The following is a 25,626-nucleotide window of genomic DNA, read 5'->3' as shown; positions in this document are numbered from 1 at the left end:
AGGAGGCGGGGGACAGGGTAAGAGATTGAGATATTTTGCATTTTGGTAATAATGGCTCCAAAATGAAATAGCGATCATATTGCTGCTTTATCCATATAAGTGTTTGGGCTATAATTAAAAGGAAACAAGGACCCCCATCATAACTTGAATCGTTGTCAAAGAAGAACATTTAATTTGCAGGGGGAAAAAATGATTTTTCCCATAAATGTCTAATAATACCTTAGCTTATTTGAAATTTAATCATGAGTGTCTTAGAATTAAACCATTTGAATTATTACTGAAACATTTCAAGTGGTAACATTAAATGCTTTGTTTGAAATTGGTCATTAATTCAAAAGTCTTCTCTAGCACTGCTGTGAGAGTTTAACTCCTTATCTGTAAACAGAAGTCCCTGGTTCTCACACTATATAATTACTCATCATACCTCTGCAACACTCACATCACTGGCTATTTACACTGGTACCTTTGGTTAAATTACTCTGGACAATATTTTATAATTGCTGTATCTACTGTTTTAAATTTTTATATATTTATCAGCTTATTGGACTTTTGTTGGGAACACTGTCTAAGTAAAGAAAGGCAGAACTGACAGAGCCCCTGTGTAGCTCACCTTTCTATTACTTCCAAGACGCCTTGTATAGTGAATATGGTTAATCTCTTACAATGTCTTGCAGAGTGTCTGATTCTGTATCAGGGTGATATTAGCATTTCTTGTCTATTTGATGATTGCATCTTGTGGAAGATAGATTGCACTAATGGCCCCAATTACTGGTCTTCCTGGTCTATGCTCTCTGCAATGTTGCAGACCCTCCCATGAAGAGGTGGGATCTATTACCCCACCTTCTGAGTATGGGCTGGGCTTGTGATTTGCTTTGGTCACTAGGGTTTGGTGAGAAGGATGATGTGTCAGTTCTAAGCCGAGGCTCTGGAGGCCTTGCAGATTCAGTTCTTTCTCTTGAACCCCTGATTCTGCAATTAGAACAAGGCTAGCCTGATGAAAAATGAGAGACACGTCACCCCATAACTCCCACCTACCCGCCATAAGCAGAGCTGCCTAGCCAAGATGAAGCTGACCACAACCAAGACCAGAAGAACTGTGTGGCTGAATTAAGGCCAAAAAGATCATTCATTTGGGGGATCTTCTGTTACACAGCAATAGAAAATGATACACATCGGCATCATTTAATTTGGACTTTGATGAGTAGGATTTCCCGTGCTTAGCATCTGTCTATGTCATAGTATGTGTTAGTATGTGTTTAATAAATATGGATTGATGTATAATTGGGTGGAGATTCATTTATCTATTTTAGCCTGTTGACCAATATGTTCTAATAAACTCTCATATAACTATACCCTCCATACTTACGTAGAGTGCTTGGGGAAAACAAAACAAAACAGAAAAAGGCACTGTGCTCCATTCTGAGAATATCACACATGCGAAGTGGATAAAGGACTTGCTGGAGAGAGAACCCGGCCTCACCTGTAAGCATTTTAACTGGCTTGAAAATGCATGTGAAATCTAACCTAGATGAGGCTTACCATTTCAAAACTTTCATGGAATACAATTCCACAACGAAGGCTAGATGTCACTTTCCAAGGAGCTGCAAACCTCTGAGACGAAGGCTATTTCCCAACACACTGAACCACTGAAACATAGAATTGGAAGAAATTTTAGAGATCATCTTGCCCAACCTCCCATTTCACACAGAAATCTCCACCTCAATTCCCCAGAAAGGTAGTAACTGTCATTAGGACGTAACATTTAATGTACACTTACTCAGTGCTAGATCCTGTGCTGAGTACCATCTGTGTATTAGTCTGTCACAAAAATGTTATGAGGAGAGTACCATTCTCAAGTCGGAGCAAATGAGCTCAGAAAGCTTAAGCCATGTGTCCAGTGTCATGTAGGAAGCGCAGGCAGAGATGAAATTCAAACTCTAGAGTCTGCTCTTTTAACTATGAAACGGTTCCTCGCTGTTAACAGTGAGAGCCATTCACTGGAGACGGAGCTGCCTTGTGGTGATTTCTCCCCCTCCCCCAAAAATACTCCAGCAGAGGCAGAACATCTGAAAACCCATATTTTACAATGATTCAAGTTCAAATCTCCCACGTTGTAACTTCCACCCGTTGGCTTTGTTTCCAGCCCTGAGAGCTGGAAAGAAAAATTCTTACTTTCTCTTTTACTGACAGATTTTCAAATATTTGACCCTTCTCTTTTCATTCATTCCTTACCCAACATAGTTTTCATGTTCTTCCCTCACAATCAGCCCTCCTAATGAAATCTCTACAGCCCGTACTCCCTACCTTGCCATTTCAGCGCAGAGGCTAGTCATCTTACAGCCTAAGACGGCATCTGGTTTTTATGTTGTGGTTGGTTGGTATGTGGTTGATGGATCAGAAGATTTTAAGTAGAAAAATCAGCTCTAAAAACTTGCATTGAACATTGAATTTAGTACTACAAATATTTTTTCTATAAACCATCCTATAAATATGTCATATATTGTTTGTTCTTTACCTAAGTTTAAGGCCACAGTCCTTTGGAAAGGCACACGAGTCAAGTCCATTGCCAGATTCAAAACAATTTCACTGGTAGCCCATCCCAAATGTACAGAACCCAGAAGATGACACAAATCCATTACTTAATTTTTCTGGCTGGGTTACTTTCCAGTTCATTTGGAGTTTGCCTCAGAGAGGTGTCCAGCATCGCCTCTCACTGCTGGTTCACTACCGAGTTTCCACTTCATTTTGATGGTTCGTTTGTTCCTGTATCATGGTACCCATGTTCTTAGTATGAATATGGCACCAATGCCCACAGTAAAGGATGTCTTCCAGATACTTCAAAATGAAGCATCTAAAAGAACAACAAAACTTTCTCTTGCAAATTTTTCTCTTGCAATATTTACCAACTCTCATTGAAGAACCTACATATATGCTAACAAAATATCTTCTTCATTTGTGTGTAGGTTTTTTTCTTTGTTATTGTTGTTGCTGTTGTTTTGGGTTTTTAAAATTTTTTTTTTTTTTTTTTGCGGTACGTGGGCCTCTCACTGTTGTGGTGGCTTCCATGTCCTGGCTATTGTGTTGCTATATCAATTCATTCAGTTTTATTGCTGAGTAATATCCCATTTTATGGCTAAAACACAATTTACTTATCCATTCACCAGTGGATAGATACCTGAGTCGCTTCCAGTTTGGGGCTGTTATTTAAAAAGCTGCTATGAGCATTTGTATACATACCTTACTGTGGACATTACGTTTTCATTTCTCTTGGATGTATACTTAGGAGTAGAATTGTTAGGTATGAGTGTATATCTAATTTTATAAGGAACTGTCACACTGTTTCCCAAAGTGATTGTACTACTTTATATGCCCTCAAGCAAAACATGAGGGTTTTTTTTTTCCATTGATCCACTTCTTCACCAACACTAAGTATTGTCAGTCTTTTTCATTTTAACCATTCTAGTGGGTGTGAAGTTGCATTGGTTTTGGTTTTAACTTGAATTTCCCTAACAACTAATACTGTTCAGCATCTTTTCATGTGTTTACTGGACATTATACATCTTCTTTTTAAAAGTATATGTTCAAATCTCTTGCTCATTTTGGAGGGTTGTTTGCCTCTTAGTGAATTGTAGGAGTAATTGATCCATTCTGGATTCCAGTTCTTTGTTAGATATTGCAAGTGTTTTCCTCAGTTTTTTACTTTCCTTTTCATTTACTCAGTGGTGTCTTTGGAAGAGCAGAAGCTTTTAATTTGATGCAGTCTAATGTATCAACTATTTTCTTGTATGCTTTTTGTGTCCTAAGGAATCTTTGTCTACCCCAATGTTAACAAGTTTTTTTCTATGTTTTCTTCTATATGTTTTACATTTTCATTACTTGTCTTTAGATCTATGATCCATCTCCAGTTTATTTTAATGTATATTGTGAAGTAGGGGTAGAGATTCTTTTTTTTCCATACATATAGCTGATTTAAAAAAAATTAATTTAAAAATTCAATTCCTCAATGAATTATCCTGGCACCTTTGTGAAAAATCAATTGAACACTCTTCCATTCCACTGATCTCTATGTCTATCATTATGCCAATATCATGCTGTATTTACTACTATGATTTTATAGTAGGTCTTGAAATCAGATAGTGAAGTTTTTCATCTTTTCCATCATCGACATCTTTTCTCTTTTCCAAATTTTTTTTTTTTTTTTTTGCGGTACGCGGGCCTCTCACTGTTGTGGCCTCTCCCATTGCAGAGCACAGGCTCCGGACGTGCAGGCCCAGCTGCCATGGCTCATGGGCCTAGCCTCTCCACAGCATGTGGGATCCTCCCGGACCGGGGCATGAACCCATGTCCCCTGCATTGGCAGGCGGACTCTCAACCACTGCGCCACCAGGGAAGCCCCAAAATTGTTTTTGTCTAGTCCAGCTCCTTTGCATCTCCTTGGAAATTTTGGGATCAGCTCATCATTTTATCTATAAATCACACTCAAACTAAGATTTTTATTGGCTTTAGATTGATTCTGTATGGAATATATGTTGATGTTTATCAATTTGTGAAGAATTACTCTTAACTATATTAAATCTTCCAATCTATGAATATGATATAACTTTCTGATTAATTAGGTCTTTTTAAATTTCTCTTATCAGTTTTTTAAAAAAAAAATTTTCACTGTACAGGTCTTGCACATATTTTAGCCTATTTTGTCTAAGTATTTCAGGAGTTACTAATAGCATTTTCCAAATGAGAGAATAAGATGATCAGAGTGTATGTAGCTTATCCAGAGCTGGCAAGTGGCCAAGACTTGAATCCAGAAGTGACTGAATTCAAAAATTAACCCCTAGCCAGCAATCCTCAGACCAACGATAGGCAGAGGGAGTCCAATCAACCAGAAGATTTTTCAACTTTTACATGCCCCATGAGACGTTCTGATATCTCATTGGCAAGAGGATGAATGGGCCTGGATAGCCAGAAAAGCTCCCAAGATGTTTCTGTTATAGCCTGCTGGTTGAGGACTGCCGAGTAAGGGTTTTTTGCAGCCATCGGTCCCAGCTCTGTCAATTCCAGCTGGCCACCCTGTGAAGCCCTTGCTAGCTGGTTTCTAAAAAGATCTGGCCAGGTAAGAAAGAATCTGGTATGCAATGAGAGCCAGACAGATCCTACACTACCAGAAGCAGCTTCATAAACAATAAAAATGGGTGTCTCTCTCATATTCTGGTCTCACCTAAGCTTCCATTCTATGAATAAGTAGACATGCAAATTAATTTTGAATACAAGTAATGTTTTAAAGTCCGACGTTTCTTTAATTTGTTTTTCTTCATTCATTCTACTTCAACTTATTATGTTTTCCCTTTTGTCTCTCCTTCCTTTACTAAGCTGAATATTTAATTTTGAAATATTAATTTTGAAGAATGGAGAAGCAAGCAGGAAAAAAAAGGGATGATGCATTGCAGATTAGGTGTGCCATGTGCTATGTTTACAGTAGAGAGGATCATGGTCATGGACAAAGAAGTCATCAAGGAGCCATGCTTAGGAACTTCCCTGCCTGATGAGGCTTGCCATGATGTTCTGGTTGTGGGATATATTAGAGAGATCTAGCCCAATGGAAAAGAAATGGGCTCAGTAGTGAAACTAGTATATTTGTGTTAGAGATGGAAAGGATGGCTAACTATTTGAATGGAATAGCTTATTATTATAATATAAATAATTGCTAAAATCAATTTATCCAATCTACTAGGTACTCATACTGCCCTTTGAAAAAGGACAATAAGATCATGTTTACTGCTCTAAAGAAGTTTCCACTTCAGCCAAGACATGGAAGCAACATAAATGTCCATTGACAGAGGAATGGATAAAGAAGATGTGGTACATACATACAATGGAATATATACAACGGAATACAGCCATAAAAAAGAATGAAATAATGGCATTTGCAGCAACATGGGTGGACCTAGAGATTATCATATTAAGTGAAGTAAGTCAGACAGAGAAAGACAAATATCATACGATATCACTCACATGTGGAATCTAATTTTTTAAAAAGGATATAAATGAACGTATTTACAAGACAGAAACAGACTCACAGACATCAAAAAACAAACCTATGGTTACCAAAGGGGAAACATGGTGGGGAGGGATAAATTAGGAACTCGGGATTAACATACACACACTACTATAAAGTAGATAATCAAGAAGGACCTAATGTATAGCACAGGAAACTCTATTCAATATTCTGTAATAACCTATATGGGAAAAGAATCTAAAAAAGAATGAATGTATGTATATGCATAACTGAATCGCTGTGCTGTACACCTGAAACTAATAAAACATTGTAAATCAACTATCCTCCAATAAAATTAATTAAAAAAAGCAGCTTCCACTTCATAAGGGAGAAAACATATATATGTAAAAAATAATTCAAGGCATCCTGTAGCAAATGCTGTTCCCCCAGTCCAAGCTGTACTGCACCCTGACATCCTGGTGTCCTGACATAAAGAAGCAGGCATCTCACATGAATTAGCAGGGGACCTGGATTTTAAGAGCTGAGTCAATTTGCTTACAGTGTGGCACCTGATGCTTGTAAGTCACTTATCAGCATGTATATGCTTCTATGAATGTATGCTTGTATCTGTAAAATAAAACGAGAATAAGTGCTTTACAAGCTTTTTATGATTGCTAATAGAAATAAGGTAGAATGCTTGGTAAACTGTCAACATATCGGTGGTAGTGGTGGTAGTAATAGTATCGTAATCCTGGATCCCTGTCATCCAGCCTATGAACCCGACCTCAGTTCAATTAATTTTGTCTTCACATGTTTTTATCAACATCCATGATACCCTTTTATCTATAAACCCATCCAGTTCCTTAGCTCCCATTCAGCAGAGTTCCAAATATTGTCAGAATACCAAAACCAAAATCCAGATGTCTGTGTGATGACAGCTGGAACTATTCACTGCCCTTGAAGCAAGCTTGCCTTGTTGTTAGTCAGACGTAGAACACTGTACCTTCAGTTATAGCTCTTTAAGATCTGCGCTACCTACAAGTCACACTTCCAGTGCCCTTTAGTCTGCTCACCTATACAGCCTTCTGTCTTGACCTCTGATTCTAATAGTTGATGTATTTCCCCCAGGGTACCTGGCATCCTGCCATGACCAGCACGCTAGGTTTATCCATTCTGGAAAGGCTACATTGCTTTACTTCTGATAGAATCACTTCCCTTTAAATGTTGCTCTATAATGTAGAATACTGGAATCTTATTTGCAGTGATGACTAACATCTAAATAGCACAGCATTTTAGATTAGAAAGCACTTTCACATCCATCCTTATGAAAACCTTATAAGAGAGAGATGATTCTACACGACATTGAGGAAACTGAGACTGAAAAAGGCTAAGTGAACTTTCCAGTATCATACTAGTATATCCAAGCTGAAACTTAAAATCAGGTCTTCTAACTCCAGCACCAATAAGTTTATCATTTGCCACATTGATCAAAACATGCACTGATTTATTCATTCAATGAACATTTCACGAGTACCTAAATGCTACAAATACCATAGCCCTCAAAGATGTTCTTAGTCTATGTGATTAAAAATCTTCCAACAGTGCTTCCCTGGTGGCACAGTGGTTGAGAGTCCGCCTGCCGATGCAGGGGACACAGGTTCGTGCTCCGGTCTGGGAAGATCCCACATGCCGCGGAGCAGCGGGGCCCGTGAGCCATGGCCGTTGAGCCTGTGCGTCCAGAGCCTGTGCTCCGCAACGGGAGAGGCCACAACAGTGACAGGCCTGCATACCGCAAAAAAAAAAAAAAAAAAAAAATCCAACAAACAAAAGCCCAAGGACCACATGGCTTCAAAGGTGAACTCTATCAAACATTTAGAGAAGAGCTAGCACCTATCCTTCTCAAACTCTTCCAAAATATAGCAGAGGGAGGAACACTCCCAAACTCATTCTACGAGGCCACCATCACCCTGATACCAAAACCAGACAAAGATGTCACAAACAAAGAAAACTACAGGCCAATATCACTGATGAACATAGATGCAAAAATCCTCAACAAAATACTAGCAAATAGAAACCAACAGCACATTAAATGGATCACACACCATGATTAAGTGGGGTTTAGCCCAGAAATGCAAGGATTCCTCAATGTACACAAATCAATCAATGTGATAAACCATATGAACAAATTGAAGGAGAAAAACCACATGATCATCTCAATAGATGCAGAAAAGGCTTTTGACAAGATTCAACACCCATTTATGATAAAAACTCCAGAAAGTGGGCATAGAGGGAACTTACATCAACATAATAAAGGCCATATATGACAAACCCACAGCCAACATCGTGCTCGATTGTGAAAAACTGAAACCGTTTCCACTAAGATCAGGAACAAGACAAGGTTGCCCACTCTCACCACTATTATTCAACATAGTTTTGGAAGTTTTAGCCACAGCAATCAGAGAAGAAAATGAAATAAAAGGAATTCAAATCGAAAAAGAAGAAGTAAAGCTGTCACTGTTTGCAGATGACATGATCCTATACATAGAGAATCCTAAAGATGCTACCAGAAAACTACTAGGACTAATCAATGAATTTGGTAAAGTAGCAGGATACAAAATTAATGCACAGAAATCTCTTGCATTCCTATACACTAATGATGAAAAATCTGAAAGAGAAATTAAGGAAACACTCCCATTTACCATGGCAACAAAAAGAATAAAATACCTAGGAATAAACCTACCTAAGGAGACAAAAGACCTGTATGCAGAAAACTATAAGACACTGATGAAGGAATTAAAGATGACACAAACAGATGGAGAGATATACTATGTTCTTGAATTGGAAGAATGAACACTGGGAAAATGACTATACTACCCAAAGCCATCTACAGATGCAGTGCAATCCCTATCAAACTACCACTGGCATTTTTCACAGAACTAGAACAGAAAGTTTCACAATTTGTATGGAAACACAAAAGACCCCGAATAGCAAAAGCAATCTCGAGAAAAAAAAAACGGAGCTGGAGGAATCAGGCTCCCAGACTTCAGACTATACTACAAAGCTACAGTAATCAAGACAGTATGGTACTGGCACAAAAACAGAAATATAGATCAATGGAACAGGATAGAAAGCCCAGAGATAAACCCACGCACATACGGTCACCTTATTTTTGATAAAGGAGGCAAGAATATACAATGGAGAAAAGACAGCCTCTTCAATAAGTGGTGCTGGAAAAACTGGACAGCTACATGGAAAAGAATGAAATTAGAACACTCCCTAACACCATACACAAAAACAAACTCACAATGGATTAAAGACCTAAGTATAAGGCCAGACACTGTAAAACTCTTAGAGGAAAACATAGGCAGAACACTCTATGACACAAATCACAGCAAGATCCTTTTTGACCCACCTCCTAGTCAAATGGAAAAAAAACCAAAAATAAACAAATGGGACCTAATGAAACTTAGAAGCTTTTGCACAGCACAGGAAAACATAAACAAGACGAAAAGACAACCCTCAGAATGGGAGAAAATATCTGCATTTGAAGCAAAAGACAAAGGATTAATCTCCAAAATTTACAAGCAGCTCATGCAGCTCAATATCAAAAAAAACAAACAACCCAATCCAAAAGCGGGCAGAAGACCTAAACAGACATTTCTCCAAAGAAGATATACAGATTGCCAACAAACACATGAAAGGATGTTCAACATCACTAATCATGAGAGAAATGCAAATTAAAACTACAGTGAGGTATCGCCTCACACCTGTCAGAATGGCCATCCTCAAAAAATCTACAAACAATAAATGCTGGAGAGGGTGTGGAGAAAAGGGAACCCTCTTGCACTATTGGTGGGAATGTAAATTGATACAGCCACTGTGGAGAACAGTATGGAGGTTCCTTAAAAAACTAAAGATAGACCTACCATACGACCCAGCAATCCCACTACTGGGCATATACCCTGAGAAAACCATAATTCAAAAAGAGTCATGTACCACGGTGTTCATTGCAGCTCTATTTACAATAGCCAAGACATGGAAGCCACCTAAGTGTCCATCGACAGATGAATGGATAAAGAAGATGTGGCACATATATACAATGGAATATTACTCAGCCATAATAAGAAATGAAATTGAGTATTTGTAGTGAGGTGGATGGACCTAGTGTCTGTCATACAGAGTGAAGTAAGTCAGAAAGAGAAAAACAAATACCGTATGCTAACACATATATATGGAATCTAAAAAAAAAAAAAAATGATTCTGAAGAACCTAGGGGCAGGACAGGAATAAATACACAGATGTAGAGAATGGACTTGAGGACATGGGAAGGGGGAAGGGTAAGCTGGGACGTAGTGAGAGAGTGGCATGGACATATATACACCACTAAATGTAAAACAGCTAGTGGGAAGCAGCCGCATAGCACAGGGAGATCAGCTCGGTGCTTTGTGACCACCTAGAGGGGTGAGACAGGGAGGGTGGGAGGGAGATACAAGGAGGAGGAGATATGGGGATACATGTATATGTATAGCTGATTCAATCTGTTATACGGCAGAAACTAACACGCCATTGTAAAGCAATTATACTCCAATAAAGATGTTAAAAAAAAAAAAAAGATGTTCACAGTCTAGGTGGCATAAAGTCCTGTAAACAACACAGGACCAATGTCTTACTCTTCCCGGAATTATCAACTCCTGACACAGTATCTGGCACAGAGCATATATATTGAATGAATGAATGGTATATGAATGAATATATTAAAAATTAAATTACTTTTTAAGCAAATGCTAACACAATGAGAAATTACTCCATAAAGCACAAAGTGCTGAATAAATTTTAAGCATTGTCACTGTATTCAATTTTAGGTGGAATTTTAATTTCAATTAGAATGCCAGAGTGAGTTCTTAGATAATTGTAATAATGTCTTTTTTTTATCCTATTTAACATTATTTCCTTCAAAGTCAATATAACATCAGAAGAAAGACTGTTTTAAGTCCCTACTTCAAGCGTTCTTTAATCCTCTGACCTGATTGCCATCACTTCTGCAAATTCACCCACACCCTGATTCTGTCACTGCCAAAATTCCCATAAGGAAGGGGAGGAGCCCTCTCAGAGGACCTGGCACAAATCCTCCTAATAGCACTTATCACACTTTATTGTAATTATCTGTTGACATGTCTTTTTCCCCCTCAAATCAATGCCACTTGATAATTCACCTACTAAAGGTTTTCAAGATCTCACAACAAAACTGTCAATTTTTTTAAGTAAAATATTCTCCTTTAAAAATTATACCCAAATTATGTTCCTTTATATTTAGAAAATATTTAACAACGCTTCTACTGTTTGGTTCATTTTCCTTAATACACGCCTTTTCACAAATGCCTTAAATCAACATGTAAAATCCTAAAATGAATATTCAAATTTTAAAACACACCTAAGCTAATTTGAGAGGATAGTTTTGAATTAGAAGGTCCTCTGCTTCCGGTTTATGGTAATAATGCCCAGGCTAATACATTTCATTATAAAAGGTAAGTCTATTCAGTTATTACTGAGTTATTAACTAAAAATACTGCTGTGTGGCTAAGAATTCCATGAGACACTTTCAAACGCAAGTCATGAACCTGGTGCTATTTTTTATATAAGATAAATTTAAAGTAGCTTCTTTTAGTTTAAGAAAAATATGTAAAGATTGGGTAAAATCACTGTGTAATAACAGATGGTCATTGCTTCAAATTCATTTTTCTATGTGTTAAATTTGCTTATCATTTTATGTGGTATTTGTGTACATGTTCAGAGACTGCAAATTTTATTAGTATCTGATCACTAGCAATTCCTCAGAGAAAGAGAAGTGCAGTATTTTGGAAGCTCAGATTCTGAAATAGTTGGAATAATTCCTGCAGTGATCTGTTACTGAGACCCTTGGAAGGCCAAGATTTTTTGGCTTTACATAGTTATGTCACAAGCAGATGTGTAGCGTTTATGCTGTATACCAGCACCACCAGACACTGGATTTACTTCAGACTTATGAGAGGGACAAGACCAGAAACAATATTTGACTCTGAGAATTAAGCTAAGTAAGAGTAGGTAGTTAATCTTAAGTAAAACTGGGAACAAAATTTATATAAATGGGATAGTAGGTACATTCACTCTTTAATTATGTACTATCTATGTGCTGTTTCTTCATACAACTTCTCAAGCTCACCCCTTCAATTTATTATTCCCCCCCAATTTTTTTTTCGAAAAAGAATCCCAGGGTATGATCGTCAGAAAGTTAATTTTAAGAGTAAAAACAATCGTAGAAGTAAAGCATTCACAAACAAGTTAAAGGCAAAAATGTAGAGAAGAAATATTAGGTCAAAAGAACTCCAGCCACATTGGTGTAGCTTAGTGACAGCGGTTACTCCCGGTAGCCGACTGTCAAAGGCAGAGTTGCTGGAAAATGATTGACACATTTCATCAAAGCTTCTACTCAGCTACTTCTGCCAACTGTCTATGGTAAATGACTTAATCTTTGCTAAACTTTCACGCAGGAAACGCGGAGTAGTTGAAATTCACCCACATATAGACCTGAAACTCTAATGAGATCATTTGACATTCTGATTGATACAAAATCTACATTGTGTTTTGAGTTGCCTGCCACCATTGATATGGTGGATCCCAGTTTGAAAAGTTCAAAAGTGATAGTTATTTTACAATACATCCCAGCTGTAACTGAGAACAAAGAAATGTGGCTGTGAATGAGTTAATTGCCAGTTACTTGTTACAAGGTAAATTTTTAAATCACATTTCATACTTTTTATATTTTTTCCTTAGGGAAAGTAATTGGTTAGGAGGACAGAGGGACATAAATATTTTATGTAATCTCCTGAAAATAGTCATGTGGGTTCTTTCATGAATATGTGTTTATATGCCTTAGGTTGAGGGAATTTATGCAAAAATGTTGAAATGCAACATAATACCAATTGCAACATCTATCTGCCTACGTCTTCCACCCTTAGACACCCATAACTTTCTGACTTAGATTTCGGATTGGTTTGTATGTTACGGTAAACCCACACTTCCTGAAAGTGTTAGTGGGGCTGTGACTTTTTCTGCTTAATGCTGATCTTTTCTACAAGCCTATGGAGCCTTTGTGAGCGGGAGTAGAAATCAAAATGAATTCTGGGTGCCTTCACTCTACTGTACTGCTAAGTCAGAGAAATCCTATTATAACATTTACATATGAGGTGGGAAGAAAGGTCTGGCATCTGCATTCGTGTGCCTTCCTCCATTCTCACACTGCTTGAAAAATATAAATTGCTATTACCAGGAGAATTAAGAGGAAAAATGTTTGGCTTGTGTCATCCAAAGCTACTTTACCAGGGGAAATCGGCCTAAACTTGTTAGTCACCCAACACACGAAGGCTCTGTGATGAAAAGCAACGACCTCCAAAATGCATTCTGCCCATCACTGTTTTCCCTTTGTTTTCCCTTCTGCCTCTTAAGAAGAGGTCAGACCATCTGATTCTGATTATTTACAATTAACTGTGCACATTGGGTTTCTTGCTCTCTCTCTGTCTCTCTGTCACTGTCTCTCTGTCTCTCTCCCTCCCTCCCGTTCTCATTGTTTTAAGAACTGATTTTCTTTTAACTAGGAAATTTTTATCTTGCCAGCAATCAAATACAGACATACACAGGTTTCCGTAGAAACTCTTAATACGTACAATTTGAATTGCTTCTAAATTTGGCAAAATGCCTTGCCTTCTCCGAATTCATAAGACAGATGAGACACAAAAGTGAGATAAATGATGCCGTCCTGCTATTTCAAATGCCATATTGATATAGTCATTATTTGTGCCAATAAGGCTCACTGTCGTCTAATTTTAACCTGTTTCTGTGTTAATTATGCTTAATTTTTGTCTTTTCTGTCTTTTGACACCTTATGTCCTTCATTTACTAAAATCAAAGTCTGTGAATAACTAAATCTTTCAAACAACTTTCAGAGTGCCTATTAGGTGTGAAACACTATCTCGGGTGAGGGTTAGGGAGTATAAAAATATGAACCAGATACACCTGACACATAATACAGGCTTAACAAAATGTGTGAAGAATGAAAAGGAGGAAGAAAAGGACAGCAGGAGAGAGGGAGGGAGGAAAGATAAAAGTGTCTAATAATTCATTCTATGCAAGAAAATGGATACTCTAACCCACCATTCTGCTGTAATTTCTTCACAGGGGATATAATTGCCTGCTATTATCTTGATTACTTACATGTATATTGTCTTTCTCTTTAGCCAAAATATAAGTACCATGAAAGGAGCGAAGTTATTGGTCTGGCTCACAAATGTGAAAAAGTGTTTTTGCCGAACACCTAGGAAATGCCAAAGAAATGTGAAATTAAAGAAAAATGAATGAACCCCCTGACCTTAGAAGGGCAAGAACACTTTTCCACTTTCCATATTCACCCCCCAATGAACAGCCTTCCTTCTAGAATCTTTACTCCCACACAATAAGAAATCCTACTCTGCGTGTACCTTGCCCATCCAGTAATCAATTGCTGTGGGTAAAAAAAAATTAGAAGCTGAATTTGTCCCCATGGAGTGAACACTTTTCTAATGAAGTCTAGGTTGGAAAATGATTGCTTTTGATTGATCTCCCCAGCTGGTTAGAGATATGATCCCTATACCTGCCTTTCAGTCCTGCCTCTCCACCTGCCCTTTCCTCCATTTCATGTTTATTTGGGTTTTTCTTTTTATTTAATTCTTCTCCATTTAGCCTCTAAAATGTCTCCTACCTCTTCCTGACTCAGGAATTCTTAGAACTACTTTCTTGGAGTCTTACCTCCCTGATTTCCCACTTGGTTGTATGCCGTTTTTTTCATACTCATTTGATTTACCACAAACAGTAATCTATGTCCTGCTGGGAAAATTGTGGTAGCCTCAGAACACACTGCTAAAATAACAGAAAGTTCATAGTTGATTATTTGTGCTTAATTATAGTTCAGATACTCATGAAAAATTCTTCACCCCTCTTTGCAATTAGGTGTAGTGATTAGGAAACCCTGTGTATCACTCTCCAGTTCTCCTTTAAAAGCCCACCTTTATTGGACGGTGGTGTAATACGCTCTGAATTTCATATTGCATAGGTAGATTAAAAAGAGGCAGCAAGGGACTTCCCTGGCGGTCCAGTGGTTAAGACTCTGAACTTCCACTACAGGGGACACGGGTTCAATCCCTGGTCGGGGAACTAGGATCCTGCATGCCACGTGGTGCTGCTAAGAAAAAAAAAAAAGGAGGCAGCTTACCCTTAAGAGATCTGGATGAGTAGGGTTTTTTGAAAAAAAAAAGGCAGATAAAGAAATTAAGACCACACCACTTGTTGCCCCACATGAGTCTGGGGTCTGCTAATGCCGAGTCAATAAACAGCTCCAAACCAAACTTGACCTAGCGCCATCAGCAGTGTTTCTGACTCTGCAGATTCATTCATTTCAGCCTCGTTTATGGTCCTAGGGTGAAAAATGACTATTATTATTATGACTTATTTTTTCACTTAAATAAGATCCTATACCTTCCTGAAAGCTGTCCTTTTGTCAAAATATTGCTGGATAGTGGGAAGCAGCCGCATAGCACAGGGAGATCAGCTCGGTGCTTTGTGACCGCCTGGAGGGGTGGGATAGGGAGGGTGGGAGGGAGGGAGAGGCAAGAGGGAAGAGATATGGGAACATATGTATATGTATAAATGATTCGCTTTGTTATAAAGCAGAAACTAACACACCATTGTAAAGCAATTATACTCCAATAAAGATGTAAAAAAATATATATATATTGCTGGAGGGTGGGCCCCTCCTAAGAAATGTGAGACTGGTGTGATTCATGCATCCTGGTGATATGCAAGCACCTGTGAACTCTGACAGGTTATAATCACCGCAGGCAGGGTCGGCCGTCAGCTACTACTATGCTTTTTAGGGGTAAAACGCTTCGAGCCTGAGATTTCTTCCTGGGTGGCTTCTAGGAGATAGCTGAAATTCCCCTATTAGACAATTATATGTTTAGGTCAGTGATTCTAAAGAGGGCGGGTACAGGGAGACGTGGAGGAAATGAAGATGCAGGGGAAGATGAGATTCTTCAAGTGGTTTGGAAAACATATCTAATACTTCATTGCTTGGCTATACAATTACTGGAACTAAAGCTCTTGGTTTTGTCTTTCTTGGCTTAGAAAATAAAGGAGAAACGCACTGAAAGAGTCCTGAGTTTTGCAATGTTTAATAACAGTGTGGGTGGACATTGACCTTCTCCATGTTCCTTAGAGTAAATGGAAAGATCTTAGAAATTAGTTTATCGGCTGACTTTCTTCAACTGGATCAGTCTAGTAGAGCTTTATGAAGATGTTGGAAAGTGGCAGAGCAAGACCAGATTTGCTCGTGCCTAGAACCTTCCTCCAATCTCTCTTTGGTCCCACTGGGTCCCGTGGTGCCTTCCAGGGCCTTGGCAAACAGTGGAGCAGGTCATGCTCTGCATACTTCTAGAGACTGTCATTCACATGGACTGCAGTACATGGTGACCCCAAATCCTACTTCTTTCTACTGCCCCTCACCTCCTTTTTCCTCTCCTCCCTCCTTTCTCTGGTAAGATTCCATGATTCATTATTATAATCCCTCCCTGGCTAACAGCCTCCACTTTCCTGCCCTCTCTCCCTTTCCCTTGGGCTCACCTGGTTGTGCCCATTACTGTTACTGCCTTTCCGTCCAAACCCACCCTTGGCTGCCCTGCTCTATGATGTGGGAGCTGGGTTCTGCAGACTTCATTTCTTCTTTACCTGCTGCTCCAAGACAGGCCCTGCCAATAGAGGGCCCTGGAGGGAGCCTGCGAGCCTGGAGGAGGAAGAAGGCACTTCTGGTGTCGTGTTTACTTCATGACACAAGCGGACTGGCTCGTGGACATCCCAGCAGCACCCAGCATAGTGGCACTGTTCACTGGTCAGCATCACTCTTCAGCACACAGCTCCTACAGCAGCCATGCTCTCTCCTCAGAGACCTGAACCTCAGTCCTGTGTGGCCCTCCTCCAGGTTTCCAGATTCCTTCTGTGTTCACGTTTCCTTCAGCCTGAGACCTGGAAGCCACTCTCTGCAGTGGCGACCTCTGCGTACCTTAGAGTTATCCTTACCCCTTTAACAGTTAACCCTGGTTCGCCTAGGTATTGTTTGTATTAAATGTTCCCTGTTCCAGTTCCTGACGTGGTTCTTGTCTTCTGACTGTAGCCTGACTGACAGACCCTGCAAAATCCCAGTGCTGGTTAAACCAACTCCGTCTCCTCTGCACCTACAGCCTCAAAGTTGAACAAGGCTGAAGAAAAGCCCTTAGTTCTTCTATCTCACTCTAAACGCATAATCGTGGAGGTCAAGCAACAATTCTACATTTGCTGACTGTATTCACGCCCCTCCCCGCATCTTCTAGAAGACTCTTTCACACCTTCTCATCTCTCCTCAACCCTCCATACCTTTCTCCTGGTCCTTGCTCATAGCTGATGACCCTGCCTCCTGTGTTGCTCAAAATGTTGAAGCCATCAGAAAAGAGCGCCCACATTCTTCTGCTGTCAATGTCTATTGACTGACTTGCATCAGTACCCATTTACCCTACCTTTTCCTGGTACAGTGAACGAACTGTCTGTGTTCCTATTTAAGACCAAGGTCACCTCCTAGGGCCACTCAACAATTCTCCCTCCCTCTTACATATCATGACATTTTTTTCTTTCTCTACTAGATTGTTCCTATCAACGTAAAACCTGTTTTAGGATCTCTCATCTTAAAGGACCCCTCTCATGTTCCCACAGTCACCCTCAAGTAACTACTCCATTTCACTATTCCTTTTTATATTCCAATTCTTCTAAAATGTGTCCATGTTTGGTCTTTACTTCCCCTTTTCCCATTCTCTCTTCAGCTCACTCCGATCCAATGAAACAGCCATATCAGGGTCACCAGGGTTTTCCCAATTGCCAATCATTGTCAATTCCAACTTCACTGAAACATCAGCAACATCTGACATGTCTGCCACTTCTTCCCTTTGTTATAATAGAGGATGTTACCCTTGTATCAACCTGCTAGGGCTACCATCACAGAATACCACACACTGGGTGGCTTAAATCACAGAAATACATTTTCTTACGGTTCTATATGCTAGAGGTCCAAGATCAAGGTGGCATCAGGGCTGACTTCTGGTGAGGCCTCTCTTTTCAGTTTGTTGATGGCTGTCTTCTTGCTGTTTCCTCATATAGCCTTTCCCCTGTGCCCCTGTCGGAGGAGAGAGAGAGATCTGGTGTCTTTTCCCCTTCTCACAAGAACACTAGTCCTTAGCACCCCAATATTATGACCTCATTCAATCTTAATTACCTCCTTGAAGGCCTTATCTCCAAACACATTCACACTGGGGGTTAGGGCTTCAGCATATGGATTTGGGGGGATACCACTCAGTCCATAACAACTTTAAAATTATAGTCTGTTTTCCACCTAGTCTTAATGATTCTTTTTAGGATGGCAGTCAGATTAACTCATTCTTTAACCTGAAACTCTCCAATGGCTTCTCATCTCACTCCATAAAAGCCAAAACCTTACACTGCCCTCCCCTGATTGATCCCACCCTACCCCCGCCATCCCCTCTGGCCTCACCTTCTCCCATTATGCCCCTTGCTCCCTCCACTCCAGCTACAAGGAACCCCCTGTTATTCTTCATACACACTCTCATCTCTGTATTTTCTGCTATTCCATAAACTTCATCTCATTTTACCCCAATATCCACACTGCTGGCTCCTTCACTTCCGTAAACTCTCTTTGGTCAAATACTATTTTATTAAGGAAACTTTCCACTACTGCCCTACAGAAAATAGCAATTCACTACTCTCAGCTCTCCCTCTACCCCTTCCCCATTTTATTTATATTTCTTCAGGTATTGTTTCTCTCTTCCCACTAAAATATAGTCTTTATAAGAGAAGAACTTTTGTTTTGTTTACTGCGGTATCCTCAACACCTAAAACAGACCTGACACATAGTGGGTTTGAAATTTAGACACATGAAATGTTGTTTGAATGTAGACAAATACCCAAGTGGGAATCCTATAAAAGATGGTTTGAGAGACGCAAGGAAGTCAATAGGCAGAGGGAAGTTTATGGCTTGGATGACTGGGTTGATGATGATGATATGATAAACTGAGACAGGGAACACAGTCAGTAGAACAAGACTAGAGATAATGAGTTCAATACTAAATATAATGGGTTTGAGATGCCAGTAAGAATTGAATTATAGTTTGGGTCTAGGAAATGAATCTCATCTGGTGAAAGATGTGAGTAGTATCTACCAACATATGACTGCTTTTGAAGTGGATGATCTCCTTTAGATAAAGTGTATCACACAAAGAAGACCAGGAAAAGGCCTTAAGAAACTTCAACTGTTGACTGATACTGGTACCAGATTAATGGTGTTCCTTGTGTCTGAAAATATCTTTATGGTAGTATCACATTTATCTCAGACCCAACTCTGACTCTGAAACCTGGATAACTCTCCCCAGTAAACAACATCCCAGTAAGCTGATACCAGGCCCTCAACTTTCATGCTTTTTTTTTAAACAAAAAAGAAAAGTGTATGACAAGAAATGACAGCGTTTCATATGTTCACTTCTTTCGAGATCAGCAGCCTATTTCTTAGAGGTGAAATTTCTATTTTCCAAGGGGCTGGCAAGAAAAGGTGACTGTCTTGCAGTGGCTTCATGAGGCATGGGACACTGGGTCTTTCGACGAAAAGCTTACTGTGCTAATTCCTATTCCAATTAAATCTGTGTCAGTCTTCGGAGAGAGCTGGGCTTTGCGATCTCATCAGTAAGCATGCAGAACCATGTACTGGACTTTGTGGTCTTTTGGCCATGCAGCAGCCACCGCCTCTTTGGGGGTATCAACGCATCCTCCATTTCCTTTGCTTAACCTCCTTTCTCCACTCTCCTAATACAAAATTCTGCCATAGTTGACACCACCACCCTACCCCAGCAATGGGTACGTGACTCAGACTGCACGAGAAGAAAATTCCATCCTCCTGGCCACAGTGATTCATTTGGGGGTGAGCTTATGACCTCGGGGCTGATGGGAGTCAGTTCCAGCTTGCATCTGGACTATCTAGTGAATGGAGTTCTATTTCTCCATGAGATGTGAACTTGAAGGATGCTGGGTTGGAGCTCCAAGTTTCCCGCTTGCTTCCACACAGAACTGGGAATGAAGCCACTAAAGAAGGCAGAATGAAGAGATGATGGCTGAATTGGTTCTGGTGGCATCATTTTAGCCCCTGGATCGAGGCAATCTGAAGTTAGATCTGGCCTGACATATTGCCATTCCCAAGCCAATACAGTCTTCTTTTGTTTCTGCTTAAGCCAATTTGAATTAGGTTTTCTGTCATTTGTAAATCAAAGAGTCTAATACAGAGAAGACGGTGGGAGTTCAGACACCTGTAAGAAGAAAATTCCAGACCACAGTCTGCAAATAATCTGTGGGGAGACAAAACCCCCACATCATTCCCACAGCCAGGTCTGTATCAGGGTTACCCATGAACTCTGAATCTACATTTCAGTTTCTTTAGGGTTAAGTTGATGAAGTAAGTCCATTTCAGGTGCAATTGGCACTTTTGACTCTGTCCCCATCTACTAGAGGCAAGATTTGTTCTGCTCTCACAAACCCAGGGAGTACAAGATCAGGATTTCCTTAGAGACAGCAAGACAAGTTGAATCAGGTTGCCAGCTCTGTTCTGCTCCTTAGAATAAGTTAGAGCTATAAGCAATGCCACTGCAATTCCAAGACCTAGGTTTACTTAAGTGAACCTAATAAACTTGTCCCCAGGTTTCCTGCTCTCCAGCTTGGGGGTTTGATTAGCATCATAATCAATTTATCAATGATCTGGGCCCAAAGGGATTTTGATCTCAATATTTTTCTCCTCCAGCCTCCTCCCATTCAGGCAGAAAATTAACAAAATGTGTTGATTAAATAAGTTTTAAAAATAAATCTAGGGCTTCCCTGGTGGCGCAGTGGTTGAGAGCCTGCCTGCCGATGCAGGGGACGCGGGTTCGTGCCCTGGTCCAGGAAGATCCCACATGCCGCGGAGCGGCTGGGCCCGTGAGCTATGGCCGCTGAGCCTGTGCATCCGGAGCCTGTGCTCCGCAACGGGAGAGGCCACAACAGTGAGAGGCTCGCGTACTGGAAAAAAAAAAAAAATTAAAAAAAAATCTATTTTCTTTTTACAGTGATCAATTAACAGCAGATCAAGTAAAATTTTACTATATCCACATGGCAAACTACTGGAAGAGGTAATTTTTTTTTTTTGGTTTATTTGTTTGTTTTTGTTTGCTTCCCCCCCCCCGCCCCCCCCCCCCCCCGAAGGGAACAGGAGCTGGCGCTGCCTACATAAACCTTGTTCTTTTCATCCTCTGACAAGGATTCCCAAAGGAAGATCCTGGGAGATACTATCTATCCCAGCAGGAAAACGAACAGAATCCCAACCTGCTTTTGAAGTTTTTCACTCTTAAAATATTGCTCTTGTGATGATAAGCCCTTTTGAGATTGACTTTTTTTTTTATGGACATTCTGATAGTGTTCAAATCAGAAGCAAAACAAAGTCACCTTTGGATTTCTTTTTTTGCCAAGTATACTTTACTGAAAACTGAACACCTCATTAGCATGGAAAAAAGAGATCAACCAAGTAGTCTGGCATTTAGCTCCAAAACTGGGTGCTCCTGGGTAGAGTCTGATGGTCTCCATAACCCAGGCTCCAAACTTTAGTGTGCCATTAAACCCGGTCCCAAGCATTGTCTTAATGCACTGGCAGTGCTTCTTCCTCCACTCCTGTTGTCTAGAAAAATGCACATCATAACTCAGCCTGCTGAGAAAATGTTCATTTTATCTCTGAACCCTCATGACCATTTTGAAATTAAGAGACAATGTTTTGAGGGGAAGTGGTAGAGAAGGAAATTCTTGTTGCTGTTGGAATATGAGTGAGATATTCCTAGCCTTCCTCTAGCAACAGGCATTCAGCAGAGTCAAACTAGCATTCTCAGGGCTTCCCTGGTGGCGCAGTGGTTGAGAATCTGTCTGCCAATGCAGGGGACACGGGTTCGAGCCCTGGTCTGGGAGGATCCCATATGCCGCGGAGCAACTAGGCCCGTGAGCCACAATTACTGAGCCTGCGCGTCTGGAGCCTGTGCTCCGCAACAAGAGAGGCCACGATAGTGAGAGGCCCGCGCACCACGATGAAGAGTGGCCCCCGCTTGCCACAACTAGAGAAAGCCCTGGCACAGAAACGAAGACCCAACACAGCAAAAATAAATAAATAAATAAATTAATTAATTAATTAAAAAAAAAAACTAGCATTCTTAGACACGCAACAAATAATTGTTGGAGGCCCATAATGGTATCGACATTTGTTAGCCCTCATCCTCTAGGAAGAATGTCTAGCCAGTATATTGACAAATATTATTTATCACTATAAAGCCTATCCACGTCAAGCCTGAGAGAAGTTTGCTTTGTCTTATTCCCATATAGCCCAGTTACAATATTTTTATGTAAGTTGTGAATGCCAGTGGCATTGGATCTGAGCAGTCAATTCACAGAAGAAAAATTGAACAGCCAAAAAAAAATTAAAACCCATATGAAAAAATGTTCAGCCTCGTAACTAATTTAAAACATCCAACTTTAAACATCAATGACATATAACCCAATTTAGTCTTCACAGGGGAAAGCCTAAATCCTTCCTAATGCCTTTGGAATTCTTCAGAATCACTTATAATTCCTTTCACGTCTTATTTCACTTTGGCTGAATGAGTTGCGCACGTGGATGGAGCATCTTGTTATTTCATAATGCTGTCCTTTTTTTGTAAACAATGTGCCACAAACATAGACCATATCCCCTTTCCTTAATTTTCATACAAAGAACAGATTTACCAAAGGCTTATGGTGACAGAAAGGTTGTGAGTCGGATTTCTCTAAGCCCTACTTATTTTAAGGGCTGCTCCGCCTCCTCTGTTTTCTGAATACCTGTCCCGGGACTCAGCCCCGCCCATGCCCCCACCTCTGCCCTGAATCTCCTACCTACACATCAAAACTCAACATCCCTCATTTTTTTCCTGCAGTTTTTCACCCACTACTTGGCTCAGGCATTCTGAGACACTGATATTTTCCCTTGAATAATAAATCTCTCTTCTGTGTCCCACCCTCTGCACAGAAAAACTGAACCGACAAGACTTTGAAAGCTCCTGCCTTGACCTTCTGTCCAGTCCACAAGATTCTCTGAAAAGAATGGAATGGTTGAGATATTTGTTTTCTCATTTTTTTGAATTATGCCACCTCCTTTGAAAAGCAGAAACGGCTGCAATCAGTCTGGGCTTTAAGTATACATTTTAAAATCTTTTTTATTAAATAATTAAGCTCTTCACAATAATAATACTCAACGCCAGTGAGGGTACAGTGAGATAGTCACAGTCACACATGACTACCAGGAATGCAGACTGGTAAAAATTTGCTGGAGAGCAATATAAAAAAAGAGCATTAAAATCAAGACATTCTAAAGAATTCATACTTCTGAGCCTAGTAATTCGATGTCCATAAATTTATGCTAGAAATAGCGATTTATGAATGGCTTTTATGTATAAGGTGTTCCTTACAGTATTGTTTATAACAAGAAATTTAAAAGTCCGATGATAAGAGAATAATTGAATAAATGATAGTATATTCATACAAAATGCAGCCATTAAAAATTGGGTTTTTTTTGAGGAAATTGTAAGGCATGGGAAATGTGTTATTCCTGTTACTGGACTTAAGTTCTCTAAAAACATGATTAATTGATGATTAATTCATATTTGTAACTCCCAAATTTCAACACAGTGCTTGCCATGTGATATGTGCACAAAAAATATATACATATATTTGGTGAATGGTGAATAAATGAATGAAGGAACGAGTGAATTTTCGCTTGTTGAAATTGCCTTTCTCTTGCTTTATAGTTCTACGTGATCTCTACCCTTTTGGAACATACAATTAAGATGCGAAGACAGGATAAAGACACGTAACAAGAGTGAACAAAAGAAGACCCTTTACAAGGCTTCACTGACTTCCTGTTTCCAGTCCCTCTAGTAAGGAGCTTGGAAGTCACCACTCCATCCTAACAAAAGGTAAAAAGCTACACAACCTGAAGAATCAACAACTCCTCTTGGATCCATTAGAGAGGACAGAGGGCAAACCACTGCCCCCATGACTGGAGAGACAGATAGGTGAATACAGGGACTCATGGATTGCCAGAGCAGAAATACATAAATGGAAACCTCTGTGGGAACCAATGGCAGGTAGGAAAACGTGAACTATAACTGATGAATTGCTGGAGGGTCAGTGCAGACAACTATGAGAGTTATAATGAAGTACCACATCATGTTCACACTGTGGGGAGATGGAGGTGTGGGGGAAGAAACCTGAAACGTCCTGGCGAAAACTCGTAAACCGATCTCCACTGCTTGAATAAACAGACCCAAGTATATTAGCTACCAACCCTTCAAGAGGTATATAGTATTCATGATCAAAGGTTCGCACACTGTCCCGGAAATTGCAGTAAACCTCTCCCACCCATACACCTACTCTCTCCAACAGTTTGAGAAGACGAATGTAGCTAAGTAATTGATGAAGAATTTGGATTTACACCTGCTAACCGACTCAAACTCTTTTTTGTTCAGCTGTTAGTCTTGACACCAAGTTTCCAACAAAGCACAGGTCTTATAAAATTACCTGGTTAAAGATCTTCCAAATTAATACATTCAGCAAAGAAAAAATTTCAGTAAAGGTGAGATTAAGACAAATGACAGAAATACTGTATATCTATTTATGTACTATAGCCCTTTGGAGGGTCATAAACTATAATGATATCCAATAATCTTTCCCCCATCCCACCCTGGCCAAACCAAGTTTTGTTCCTTTGGGGGCAATATTATCCCCATTGAGAATGAATGGTCTGCACTAAATCTGATGGGGAAAAAAGCTATTTAAAGTGCAATGCTCTTAAAATGCAGTGCCAGATGTGTAGAATTATCTTTGCATGTAAGATTCACAGCATATATAAAAGGCAGCACATTATTCTCTTAAGCATTTCATTCAATCAGTTTATTTTTTTTTCCAAAAGGTTCCTATTTCTTTGAAACTTGGAGGTGGGGTGGGGGTAGTGAGAAGTAAAATTTAGAAAGAAAAGAAAACTTTGACAATAGAAAAGGAGCAAATGATTGAATTAGAGATAAAATTCACTATCTGTTTGAGCACTCCTGACATGCCTTTGATAGATTGCTATTGGCAATTCTCTACATAGTGCCTTGCATTTCTCTCTTCGCCCCTCTCTCCCATTCTCTCTCAATCATTCATTCTGCATATAACATACACAGCCACGTATCTATATCACTGAGAAAGGATCAATCATTTTTTTCCCTATGCTGCTGAGACATACAATATTTATCACAGGTTATAGCAAAGAAGAAAAGAAAAATCTAAGAATATTCCCTTCAGCTGTATTTATGTTGTGGAACCAGAGCGTACCAGTCTTCCTCGTTTTGTTTAGTCGTCCGCTCAACCCAGAACAATCTGTAGTGCAACCAGGGTGATAAAGT

General features: G+C 39.7%; 1 protein-coding gene across 1 annotated transcript in view; it reads right to left on the bottom strand.

Moving 5' to 3' along the window:
• The window catches only part of DERA (deoxyribose-phosphate aldolase), a 363,055-nt gene that overhangs the window by 125,326 nt on the left and 212,103 nt on the right, over window positions 1–25,626 (bottom strand). Inside the window, exons 12-13 of the transcript XR_007470387.1 lie at window positions 18,130–18,254; window positions 1,540–1,646 (exon numbers count right to left, since the gene is read on the bottom strand). The gene's annotated coding sequence lies outside the window, so the exon portion shown is untranslated. The remainder of the gene's footprint in view (window positions 1–1,539; window positions 1,647–18,129; window positions 18,255–25,626) is intronic.

Source organism: Orcinus orca, chromosome 11 (assembly GCF_937001465.1).
Source record: "Orcinus orca chromosome 11, mOrcOrc1.1, whole genome shotgun sequence".
In the NCBI taxonomy this organism is placed as follows: Eukaryota; Metazoa; Chordata; class Mammalia; order Artiodactyla; family Delphinidae; genus Orcinus; species Orcinus orca.
The sequence above is the reverse complement of the archived record's forward strand: the minus strand, read 5'-3'. Positions and strand labels throughout refer to the sequence as shown.